Source organism: Perca fluviatilis, chromosome 15, assembly GCF_010015445.1.
Source record: "Perca fluviatilis chromosome 15, GENO_Pfluv_1.0, whole genome shotgun sequence".
NCBI lineage: Eukaryota > Metazoa > Chordata > Actinopteri > Perciformes > Percidae > Perca > Perca fluviatilis.
Window position 1 is genome coordinate 32,887,020 of NC_053126.1, and position 11,714 is coordinate 32,898,733.

Consider the following 11,714-nt stretch of genomic DNA (forward strand, 5'->3'; position numbering starts at 1 on the left):
AAGCTATATTAGCGATAGAAACAAGCTTTACGTGCCACAAGAAGCGTTTGGAGCACCCTTACACATGATTCTGACTTAGAAACTTCCTTTATAAGAGATTCTTGAAGGAAATGGAAACAAAGCTTTTCATACCGCAACAAGCTGTTTAGAGCACCCTTGAACATGATTCTGAAACAGAAACATCTTTATGGGAGTTTCTTGAAGGAAATTACTGTAAAGCTATATTAGGGGGATAGAAACAAGCTCTTTACGCACCAAGAAGCGTTTGGAGCACCTTACACATGATTCTGACATAAAAACATCTTGGTAAGCGCTTCTTGGTAGGAAATGACTGCACGCATTTCAGATATGGAAACTAAGGAAAGAACGAGGACAGAAAGAGGAAAAAAGAGAAAAGAGAGCCAGAGACAGAAAGAGAACAGAGGACAGAAAGAGGGAAAGAGAAGAAAGGAGGAGCAGTGAAAAGAGGAAAGAAGAAAGAGGACAGAAAGAAGAAAGAGGAAAGAATAAAGAGGACAGAAAAGAGGAAAAGGAAAAGAGGACAGAAAGAAGAAAGAGGAAAGAAGAAAGAGGACAGAGGAAGACAGAAAGAGGAAAGAAGAAAGAGATCAGAAAGAGGAAAGAGGACAGAAAGAGGGAAAGAAGAAAGAGGACAGAAAGAGGAAAAGAGAACAGAGACAGGAGCACAGGAAAGAAGCAGAGAAGAAAGAAGAAAGAGGACAGAAAGAGGAAAGAAGGAAAGAGGAAAGAAGACACACAAAAGGAAAAGACAAATGAGAGCGTAGAGGAGACAGAAGGAAAGGCCAAGAGAACAGAAAGAGGGAAAAGAAGACAGAAAGAAAGAGGACAGGAAAGAGACAAAAAAGAGGGCCAAAGGTGAGCAAGAGGACAGGGAGCGAAAGAGGACAGAAGAAAAGGACAGAAAAGAGGAAGAAGAAAGAGGACGGCAGCTATAAGGAGGAAGGTGGCCAGAGGACAGAAAGAGGGAAGAAGAAAAGAGGACAGGAAGAGGACAGGAGCCAGAGGACAGAAAGAGGGAAGAAGAAAGAGGACAGAAAAGAGGCAGCAATGAAAGGAGGTGGGGACAGAGGGAAGAATAAAGAAAGAAAGAGGACAGAAAAGAGGAAAAGAGAACAGGGACAGGAGGACAGAAAGAAGAAAGAGGACAAAAAGAGGGCAAAGAAGAAAGAGGAAAGAAAGAGGGAAAGAGGAGGACAGGAGCGAGAGGACAGAAAAGAGGGAAGAAGAAAGAGGACAGAAAGAGGAAAAAGAAGACAAGGAGGGAGAGGACAGAAAGAGGAAAAAGAGGAAAGAAAAGAAGAAAGAGGACAGAGGGAAGAAGAAAGAGGGAAGAAAGAGCACAGAAAGAGGAAAAGAGGACAGGGAGCGAGAGGACAGAAAGAAGAAAGAGGACAGAAAGAGGGAAGAAGAAAGAGGAAAGAGGACAGGGAGCGAGAGGACAGAAAGAGGGAAGAAGAAAGAGGACAGAAAGAGGAAAGAGGACAGGGAGCGAGAGGACAGAAAGAGGGAAGAGGACAGGGAGCGAGAGGAAAGAAAGAGGAAAGAAGAAAGAAAGAAGACAGAGGACAGAGGGAAGAATAAAGAGGGAAGAAAGAGGACAGAAAGAGGAAAGAGAACAGAGAGCAAGAGAACAGAAAGAGGAAAGAAGAAAGGACAGAAAGAGGACAGAAAGAAGAAAGAAGAAAGAGGACAGAGAGGAACGAAGAGGTAAGGAAGAGGAAAGAGAAAAGAGAGCGAGAGGACAGAAAGAGAACAGAGGACAGAAAGAGGAAAGAAGACAGAAAGAGGAAAGAAGAAAGAGGACAGAAAGAGGATGGACAGACAGAGAAGACAGACGGACAGAAGTGGAAGGCCAAAGAGACTACTGTTCATGTTACTGCCTGTAGTATCTGTATAGACTACTGTTCATATTACTGCCTGTAGTATCTGTATAGACTACTGTTCATATTACTGCCTGTAGTATCTGGGTGTGTGTCTGTGAAAGTGTTGTCATGGGTAACCATGGCCTGGGAATGTTTACTTGCTTTGATGTCTGTAATCAAGCTTAACGAGCCTGTCACCTGCTGAATCTGTCAGCTGTGCTGTGCTGCAGCTATTCAGAGTCCCTGAGAGCGAGCTCCCAAACAAAGCCTCACTGTGGCAACACCATAAATGCTATCAGTCAAATGACGTGATCCTGAGCATCACAAGGCCTTTGTGAACGTATCGGTATAAAATTTATATGGATAAACGTAAAAATGTGGTCATATCAGCGATTTCAAAAAGTGGTTCGTTCAGTGTTTCGCTGGGAAATATCTAGGAGTTTGATCATTGAAGCCAATGGAGAACGATATGGACATCTTGTCATTTGGAAGCTCAACCAGCCAAAAGTAAAAGGCGTATCACAAAACTGAGCAGATTTTCTGAAACTAGACAAAAATACCTACGTTTTGATGTATAAATTGTGTATGACAAGTAGATATTGTGGGCGTGAGAGCAGTTTACAGACAAGGAACTAAGATAATTTTTTCGAAGCTTCACCCTCTAGCTGTGATGTCATCCACTCTAGCAAACGCAATACACACCCTGTTTAATCGATAAAATTTCCTGAAATAATCACTAAACTTAAACAGATTTTTCACAAAAACTGTAAAAGATATCAAAACACTGAGCACACCCCGAATACCTGAATATTTTGTGAACATTTTACATTTTGAATCACGTCTGTAGGTGGAAGAATGTAGGAGGAGATACATGTTGAAGCAGAAGAGGATTTCAAGTTGTTGAAGGCTGCTCTCATTCACTTCAATGTTAAAAAAGTGTTAAAAAGCTTAAAATTTGAAAAAGTATAAATAGTAGAAAAAAAGTTGAAGAAGTCCCATCATTAGCTGAAAGAGCTGAACATTTGAAAAGTTGAATGGTTTAAATAGGTGAAAGTATGCAGAAGTTACAGAGAGCCAAAAAACGTACGGAAGAGGGAATAAGCAGAAGCAAAAATAAAGAAAATGGCGCGAAACAACAATAGTTGGAATGCTAGAACAGCATTCCCACTAAATAATAAAACCGAATAACAATAGGTGGAATGCTGTAGAACAGCATTCCCCAATAAAGAACCAAATAACAATAGGTGGAATAAGTAAAAATTCCCAAAGAAATGCATTTCCTGCAGAAAATGCGTGGGAATGCTGAATAGCTGAATTGCTAAAGCTAAACTGGTTGAATAGCTCAAATCCATAATAAGTTGAAATAGTGAGAATAGTTGAAAAAGTGGAAATCGTTAAAAAGTTCAAAGTTGACGCTAAACTGAATTGTTGGCTATAAAAGTTGAAAAATGACAAAATATGTAGAACATTGTGAGGTCTTTAGCTGAAGCAGAAGAATAGTTGAAAAAGTGGAAATTGGTTCAATAAGTATGAATTTCATTGAAAAGTTGAAGAACACCACTAATATAATATAATATATAATAATAAAATAATTTCTTGAAATACATTTGTAGAAAAGCGGTAAGCTAAACTGTAAAACTGTCAAAAGTGGAAGTTTCAATAAATTGACTAAAAGACTTATCAGCCATATCCATTGCATAGAACAAACAAGAGAGGGATAGAGAGGAAAGGAGAGAGAGAGAGAGAGAAAGAAAGATAGAGAGATAGAGAGACAGAGAGAGAGAGAGAGAGGGGGGGAGGGAGAGGAGGGAGAGGAGGGATGGAGAAAGAAGGAAATAGAGAGAGAGAGGGACAGGGAGAGAGAGAGAGAGGGGGATGAGAGAGAGGGGGAGAGAGAGAGGGGGATGAGAGAGAGAGAGGGAAATACAAAGAGAGAGAAAGGAGAGAGAGGGAGAGACAAAGAGAGAGAAAGAGGAGAGAGAGAGAGGGAAAGAGAGAGAGGTATAGAGAGAGAAAGAGAGAGAGAGGATAGAGAGGGAGAGAGAGGCAAAGGGAAAGAAAGAGACAGAGAGAGAGGGAAAGAGAGTGAGAGAGAGAGAGAAAGGAAGAGAGGGGGAGGTAGAGACAGGGAGGGAGAAGGAGGGATGGAGAGAGTGAAAGAAAAAGAGAGAGAGGGATAGAGAGAGAAAGAGAGAGAGACAGATAGAGAGGAAGAGAGAGGCAGATGGAAAAAGAGAGATAGAGAGGGGGAGCGAGAGAAGACAGACAGACAGACCAGAACAAGAGAATAGAAGAGAGAAGACAGACTAAAGTTCATATTCCTGCCTGTAGTATCTGGGTGTGTATCTGTTGTCATGGTAACGACTGGCCAGTGAATGTTTGTAGTAGTTGAAGTAGTGAGAGTAGTAGAAAAAGTGGAAATCGTTTTAAGAAGTATGAATTTCATTAAAAAGCTAAACGTTGACGCTAAACTGAACAGTTGGCTTTAAAAGCTGAAAAATGACAAAATATGTAGAATATTGTGAGGTCTGAGAGGGAGAGACAAAGAGAGAGAAAGAGAAGGAAAGAGAGAGAGAGGGGGATAGAGAGAGAGAGAGAGGGATAGAGAGGGAAATAAAGAGATGGAGAGCGAAAGGAAGAGAGGGGGGAAGAGAGGGATGGAGAAGGAGGGATGAAGAGAGAAGGAGAGAGAGAGAAAAAGAGAGAGAGAAAGAGATAGAGAGAGAGGCAGAGGTAAAGAAAAAGAGACAGAGAGAGAGAGGGAAAGAGAGAGATGGAAGGAGGCCTGTAGCCTGTAGTATCTGGGTGTGTGTCTGTGAAAGTGTTGTCATGGTAACCAATGGCCAGTGGATATGTTTATAAACATGCTTTGATGTCTGTAATCAAGTTGATGAGCAACACCTGCTGAATCTGTCAGCTGTGCTTCAGCTATTCAGAGTCCCTGAGAGCGAGCTCTCAAACAAAGCCTCACAGTGGCAAAACCATAACTGCTATCAGTCAAATGACGTTATCCTGAGCACCACAAGGTCTTTGTGAACGTATCGGTATAAAATGTATATGGATAAACGTAAAAATGTGGTCATATCAGCGATTTCAAAAAGTGGTTCGTTCAGTGTTTCGCTGGGAAATATGCAGGAGTTTGATCATTGAAGCAAATGGAGAACGAAATGGAGATCTTGTCATTTGGAAGCTCAACCAGCCAAAAGTAAAAGGCGTATCACAAAACTGAGCAGAGTTTCTGAAACTAGACAAAAATACCTACGTTTTGATGTATAAATTGTGTATGCCAAGTAGATATTGTGGGCGTGAGAGCAATTTGAGAAGAAGGGACAAAGATAATTTTTTTGAAGCTTCACACTCTGAATTATGACATCATCACTCTAAGAAGCCACACACACACTCTGTTTAATCGATAAAAAATCCTGAAAAGATCACTAAACTTAAAAGGCTTTTTCACAAAAACTGTAAAAGATATCAAACTGAAAAGTAGACCCCGGATAGCTGAATATTTTGTGAACAGTTTAAATTTTGAATCACGTCTGTAGGTGGAAAAATGTAGGAGGAGATACATTTTGAAGCAGAGGAAGATTTTAAAGGGTTGAAGGCTGCTCTCATTGACTTTAATGTTAAAAAAAAGTGTTAAAAAGCTTAAAATTTAAAAAAGTATAAATAGTAGAAAAAAAGTTGAAGAAGTCCCATCATTAGCTGAAAGAGGTGAACATTTGAAAAGTTGAATGGTTTAAATAGGTGAAAGTATGTAGAAGTTACAGAGAGCCAAAAAACGTACGGAATAATAAGCAGAAAAAATAAAGAACAGGATAACAATAGGTGGAATGCTGTAAAACAGCATTCCCCCAAAAATAAAGAACAGAATAACAATAGGTGGAATGCTGTAGAACAGCCAAATGACGTGATCCTGAGCACCACAAGGCCTTTGTGAACGTATCGGTATAAAATTTATATGGATAAACGTAAAAATGTGGTCATATCAGCGATTTCAAAAAGTGGTTCGTTCAGTGTTTCGCTGGGAAATATCCACAAGTTTTAACATTGGAGCAAATGGAGATAGATTTGGACATCTTGTCATTTGGAAGGTCAACCAGCCAAAAGTAAAAGGCGTATCACAAACCTGAGCAGATTTTCTGAAACTAGACAAAAATACCTACGTTTTGATGTATAAATTGTGTATCACAAGTAGAAAATGTTGGCGTGAGAGCAATTTAAGCAGCAGGGACAAAGATATTTTTTTTAAGGCTCTGTGCTCTAGCTATGATGTCATCCACTCTAAGCAGCGCAATACACACCCTGTTTAATCGATAAAATTTCCTGAAAAGATAACTAAACTTAAACACCTTTTTCACAAAAACTGTAAAAGATATCAAACTGAAAAGATACGTTTGGATAGCTGAATATTTTGGGAACATTTTAAAGTTTGTTTGGCGTCTGTAGGTGAAAGTATGAAGGAGCTGAATCTTTTGGGAGCGGAAGAAGATTTTAAGGAGTTGAAGGCTCCTCTCATTGACTTTAATGTTAAAAAAAAGTGTTAAAAAGCTGAATATTTTAAAAAGTATAAACAGTAGAAGAAAAGTTGAAGAAGTCCCATCATTAGCTGATAGAGCTGAACATTTGAAAAGTGGAATGGTTTAAATAGGTGAAAGTATGCAGAAGTTACGGAGAGCCAAAAAACGTACGGAATAATAAAACTAAGAATAATAAAAAAACGAATAACAATAGGTGGAATGCTGTAAAACAGCATTCCCCCAATAAAAAAACGAATAACAATAGGTGGAATGCTGTAGAACAGCATTCCCCCAATAACTAGAAAATGCATTTCCAGCGGAAAATGCGTGGGAATGCTGAATAGCTGAATTGCTAAAGCTAAACTGTATGAATAGCTTAAATCTGTAAGAAGAAGTTGAAATAGTGAGAATAGTTGAAAAAGTGGAAATCGTTAAAAAGTTGGCTTTAAAAGCTGAAAAATGACAAAATATGTAGAACATTGTGGAGTCTTTAGCCGAAGCTGAAGAATAGTTGAAAAAGTGGAAATTGGTTCAATAAGTTAAAGAAACTATGAGAGGGAGGAGGGATGGAGAGAGGAGAGAGAGAGAAAAAGAGAAAGAGACAGGGAGAGAGGGAGGGAGAAGGCGGGATGAGAGAGAAGGAGAGAGAGAGAAAAAGAGAAAGAGACAGGGAGAGAGGGAGGGAGAAGGCGGGAGGAGAGAGAGAGAAAAAGAGAAAGAGAGAGGGAGGGAGAAGGCGGGATGAGAGAGAAGGAGAGAGAGAGGAAAAGAGAGAGAAACAGGGAGAGAGAGAGAAAGAAAAGAGAAACAGAGAGATAGAGAGGGAGGGAGAAGGCGGGATGGAGAAAGGAGAGAGAGAGAGAGAGAGAGACAGAGAGAGAGGGAGGGATGGAGAGAGGACAGAGAGAGAGGGAGAAGGAGGGATGGAGAGAGAAAAGAGAAACAGGGGGAGAGAGAGAGAAAGAAAAGAGAAACAGAGAGATAGAGAGGGGGAGAGAGAAGACAGTCAGAGAGAAGTGGAAGACCACACACTACTGTTCATATTACTGCCTGTAGTATCTGTATAGACTACTGTTCATATTACTGCCTGTAGTATCTGTATAGACTACTGTTCATATTACTGCCTGTAGTATCTGTATAGACTACTGTTCATATTACTGCCTGTAGTATCTGTATAGACTGCTGTTCATATTACTGCCTGTAGTATCTGGGTGTGTGTCTGTGAAAGTGTTGTCATGGTAACCATGGCCTGGGAATGTTTATAAACTTGCTTTGATGTCTGTAATCAAGCTAACGAGCCTGTCACCTGCTGAATCTGTCAGCTGTGCTGTGCGTGCTATTCAGAGTCCCTGAGAGCGAGCTCTCAAACAAAGCCTCACTGTGGCAACACCATAACTGCTATCAGTCAAATGACGTGATCCTGAGCATCACAAGGCCTTTGTGAACGTATCGGTATAAAATTTATATGGATAAACGTAAAAATGTGGTCATATCAGCGATTTCAAAAAGTGGTTCGTTCAGTGTTTCGCTGGGAAATATCTAGGAGTTTGATCATTGAAGCAAATGGAGAACGATATGGACATTTTGTCATTTGGAAGCTCAACCAGCCAAAAGTAAAAGGCGTATCACAAAACTGAGCAGATCTTCTGAAACTAGACAAAAATACCTACGTTTTGATGTATAAATTGTGTATGACAAGTAGATATTGTGGGCGTGAGAACAATTTATTGAGCAGGGACAAAGATAATTTTTTCGAAGCTTCACCCTCTAGCTATGATGTCATCCACACTGTAACAAATTTCATGTTAGTTTAACTTGGAAATGCAAGTTCCCTTGCTGCCTTGAAAATCGAAGTTCACTCAACTTAAACACTGCCTTTGTTTTAACTTAGAAATTAAAGTTAATGAGGTTGATGTAACTACAGTGTTCTAGTTTTGTTAAAGTTGTTCTTTTAGTTGATTTAACATTGTATTACTTGGTTTAACTTCATACTTTAAGTTCAAACAAATCATTTATTTTCTTTAATAATGCAAGAAACCTTCCTTGCCTAGTATAACAGACATACCTTTCTTCTTTATTTCAACTCAAACTTTCAAGTTAAAACAACATAACCACATTTATAGCGGAGATACCGTGAGTGGGGCCACCCCAGGGCCCTGTGCAAAATAGCGGCCTCTCTGCTGATCTTGTGTCACTTGACATAAAATGGCCGCTAGTGAAGTGACACACCGCAGATTAATGGCTGAATAAAGCCAATTATTGCTCAACATCTAACACCGTTATACTCCAGCTCTTCTTACCAAACGTAACAGTCACTTAACTCATGGTTAGAAATTTAAACCAGCACAACAATGACAATTACCAGGAAACAAAACACTACATTCTAAACACACGTTTAATAAACGTAATTCATAAAGTTACATTTGTATTTCGAACAAACTGCAAACTTTTCAGCCAATTTTAACAAAACTATTTACCGCCTTGCATCATGGGAATTGGCCAGCCAGTTGCAGTCCTGACTGCAATTGGTTGATAACTTAACTTACATACCTAAATTGAATCAACACATACAGTTTTTTAAATAGTCAACCCAATGAATAAATGCAAGTTTAACTTTCAAAAACTCATAAAGTTGAGTTCAAAATCGACAACTTGTATAAGCTCGTTCAGTTAAAAATAAGAAATAAGTGGACATAACTAAATGGGTCTGTAATATTTTACAGTGCACTCTAGCTCACGCAATACACACTCTGTTTAATCGATAAAATTTCCTGAAATGATCACTAAACTTAAACACCTTTTTAACAAAAACTGTAAAAGGTATCAAACTGAAAAGATACGTTTGGATAGCTGAATATTTTGTGAACATTTTAACCCTTGTATTGTCCTTCGTGTCACGGGAACTTGTTTAGTTTATTCACGTTTTGTATTAGCCTCGCGGCCTCGTCCTTCGGGTCCCGGGGACCCTGGCTTATTGTGATTCTATGCATTTGCTACTGGCCTCGCGGCCTCTGTCCTTCGGGTCCCCGGGACCCTCGCTTATTCTATGTTATTCCATGTCACACGCCGCTTCGTCCTCGGGTCCCCGGACCCTGGCCTACTATTTGAAAGTCAAAGACGAAGCTCAAACCGCCAGCGAACTCAAGAGGCTATTGCCTCACGCAGTCCGCCCCAGTAGGACCGTGTGCAGCTCCTGCAGATGTATCTCTGGCAGCCACCGCGACACGGTGTGTTTGTTTTGCGGTCCTTTTTCTTTGCACAGAGCTGACACCTCTTTCGCGTTGCTGGGCACTCTCGGTTCGGCTTCCTCGCCGTCGTCGTCCTCATCGTCTTCTTCCTCCTCCTCGTCGTCTCCTCGCTGGTCTTGTCGGGCTCGCGGTAACACCAGTGCCGTGCGCCCATCACCGCCCGCCACGCGGCTTGGACAAGCGCGGCAGACGCTTGCGTGCGAGGGAGATGCGAGCGTCTCTCGATGAGCGGAGTGACGAGTGCCCTGCCCAGCTGCTCGAGGAAAGCCCTGCGCCTGTTGAGCTTGCCGCGCAGCCACTCGGGCCTGAGCTCTCGCCAGAGCACAAAGGCGTTGTAGGCGGACACGTCGAGAATGTTGTGGAACACGGCGAGGGGCCAGCGCCCGCTCTGCGCCAGCTGTATCGCGCGGAACGAAGCTTGTCCAGGTTGTCCACGCCCCTAGTGCTGTTGTAGTGCAGGATGATGTCGGGCTTGCGGCCCTGGAGGCGCTGACCCGCGGCTCCCCGTGGTGCAGCGTGCTTCAGCAGCACCACGTTCCTGTTTTTCTGGGCACGTAGGACACCAGCGTGACGGTGTCTGAAGGCAAACTTGACGAAGACCGCGCGGCCCTTGGTGTCGAGCAAGGCGCGCGGCAGCTCGGGCTTGTTTTTGCGCATCGTGCCCACCACGGTGAGGCGCCTCTCGTGGAGGAGCCGCCGGGCCAGCTCGTAGGAGGTGAAAAAGTTGTCACATGTGACGTTGCGCGGGTCCCGCAGGCCCTCGGTCAGGTCCATCACCACGCGGGCGCCCTGATTCCTCTCGGGCTCGCCGCTCACAGACTTGCCCGTGTAGACCTGCATGTTCCACGCGTAGCTGGAGCCGGCGTCGCAGGCCACCCACGACTTGAGTCCGTACCTGGCGGGCTTGCTGGGCATGTACTGGCGGAAGGAGCATCGACCTTGGTGTCGATGTCGGTGTCGTCAAAAACGGAGAATGAGAAGGAGGAAGGGAAAGGACTCGGCGGGAGAGGAACCAGAGTGCAAAGACGAAATGAGAAGCAGAAAGAGATAAAAATAAACAAGGATACCAAAAAGAACAATAAAAAATTTAAAAACATCCGTGTGCGCATACACAAGCATTGTAAACTACGGGGGTAGCACGCCACAGGGTCGAGAGTCGGGCAACTCCCGTCCGTTTGGAGGGCTTTTGAGCAGCAGCGCCGGCTGGATAAACAGCAGCAGCAGCAGCAGCAGCGGCCGGAGAAACCAAACTCTGGTCAGGTGGCCACACGCACACATTATGTAGCAGTACAGCGTCCGTGGGAGGGCTGCGCTACAAGCTATCCGACCACTCTATCCGACCACTCTGTGAAAGACAACCGCCGCTGCTGCTGCTGCTGCTGCTGCTGCTGCTGTTGTTTATCCAGCCGGCGCGCTCGGATTGAGCCCCGCCGCCGATGGCCAGCGAGTTCCCAGACCCGACGACGACACTCACCTCGAAAGGGAACCAGCTGCTCGTCCACAGTCACGTCGGGGCCCGGGTTGTAGAGGCGAGGCAGACGCCGCACCCAGGCGTCCCACACATCTCGTATGGCCGCCAGTTTGTCCGAGGCCTGCGTCTCGCGCCTCGTCTGCGTGGTCGTCGAATCGCAGCAGTCGTGAGCGCGTGGAATCGGCTTCAGCGACATTGTGGCGCGGAAAATGGCTCTGCCGCTCTCCTCGTGCCACAGGCTCTCCAGGGCCTCGTTTCGGGACCTGTACACTCCGGCGAGGAGCAGCAGCCCGAGGTAGCCGCGCAGCTCCGTCGCGTCCGTCATTTTCCAGTCGTTGCCGCATTTCCTGGGGCCCTCGAGGTCACCGCGATCTCTATTATGCGCCGCGTGACCAACAGGTCGAACGTGGAGAGTATGTCTCGGACGCGTGTGGCCGCGTACTCGGTGGGTCCGGGGCTCTCTGGAGCCTGTTGTTGCTCCTCGTCGTCGTCGTCTTGGTCATGTTGTTGTCGTTCATCGTCCAGTTGTTGGTCCTCTTCCTCCTCTTCGATTGATCGGCGCGCGCGTCGGCGTCGAGGGCCGATGATACGT

At 43.8% G+C, this 11,714-nt stretch overlaps 1 pseudogene; it reads right to left on the minus strand.

The window, feature by feature from the left end:
- Positions 1 to 9,544: 9,544 nt before the first annotated feature.
- On the minus strand, positions 9,545 to 11,457 carry LOC120575297 (annotated as a pseudogene).
- Between the last annotated feature and the right edge of the window lie 257 nt (positions 11,458 to 11,714).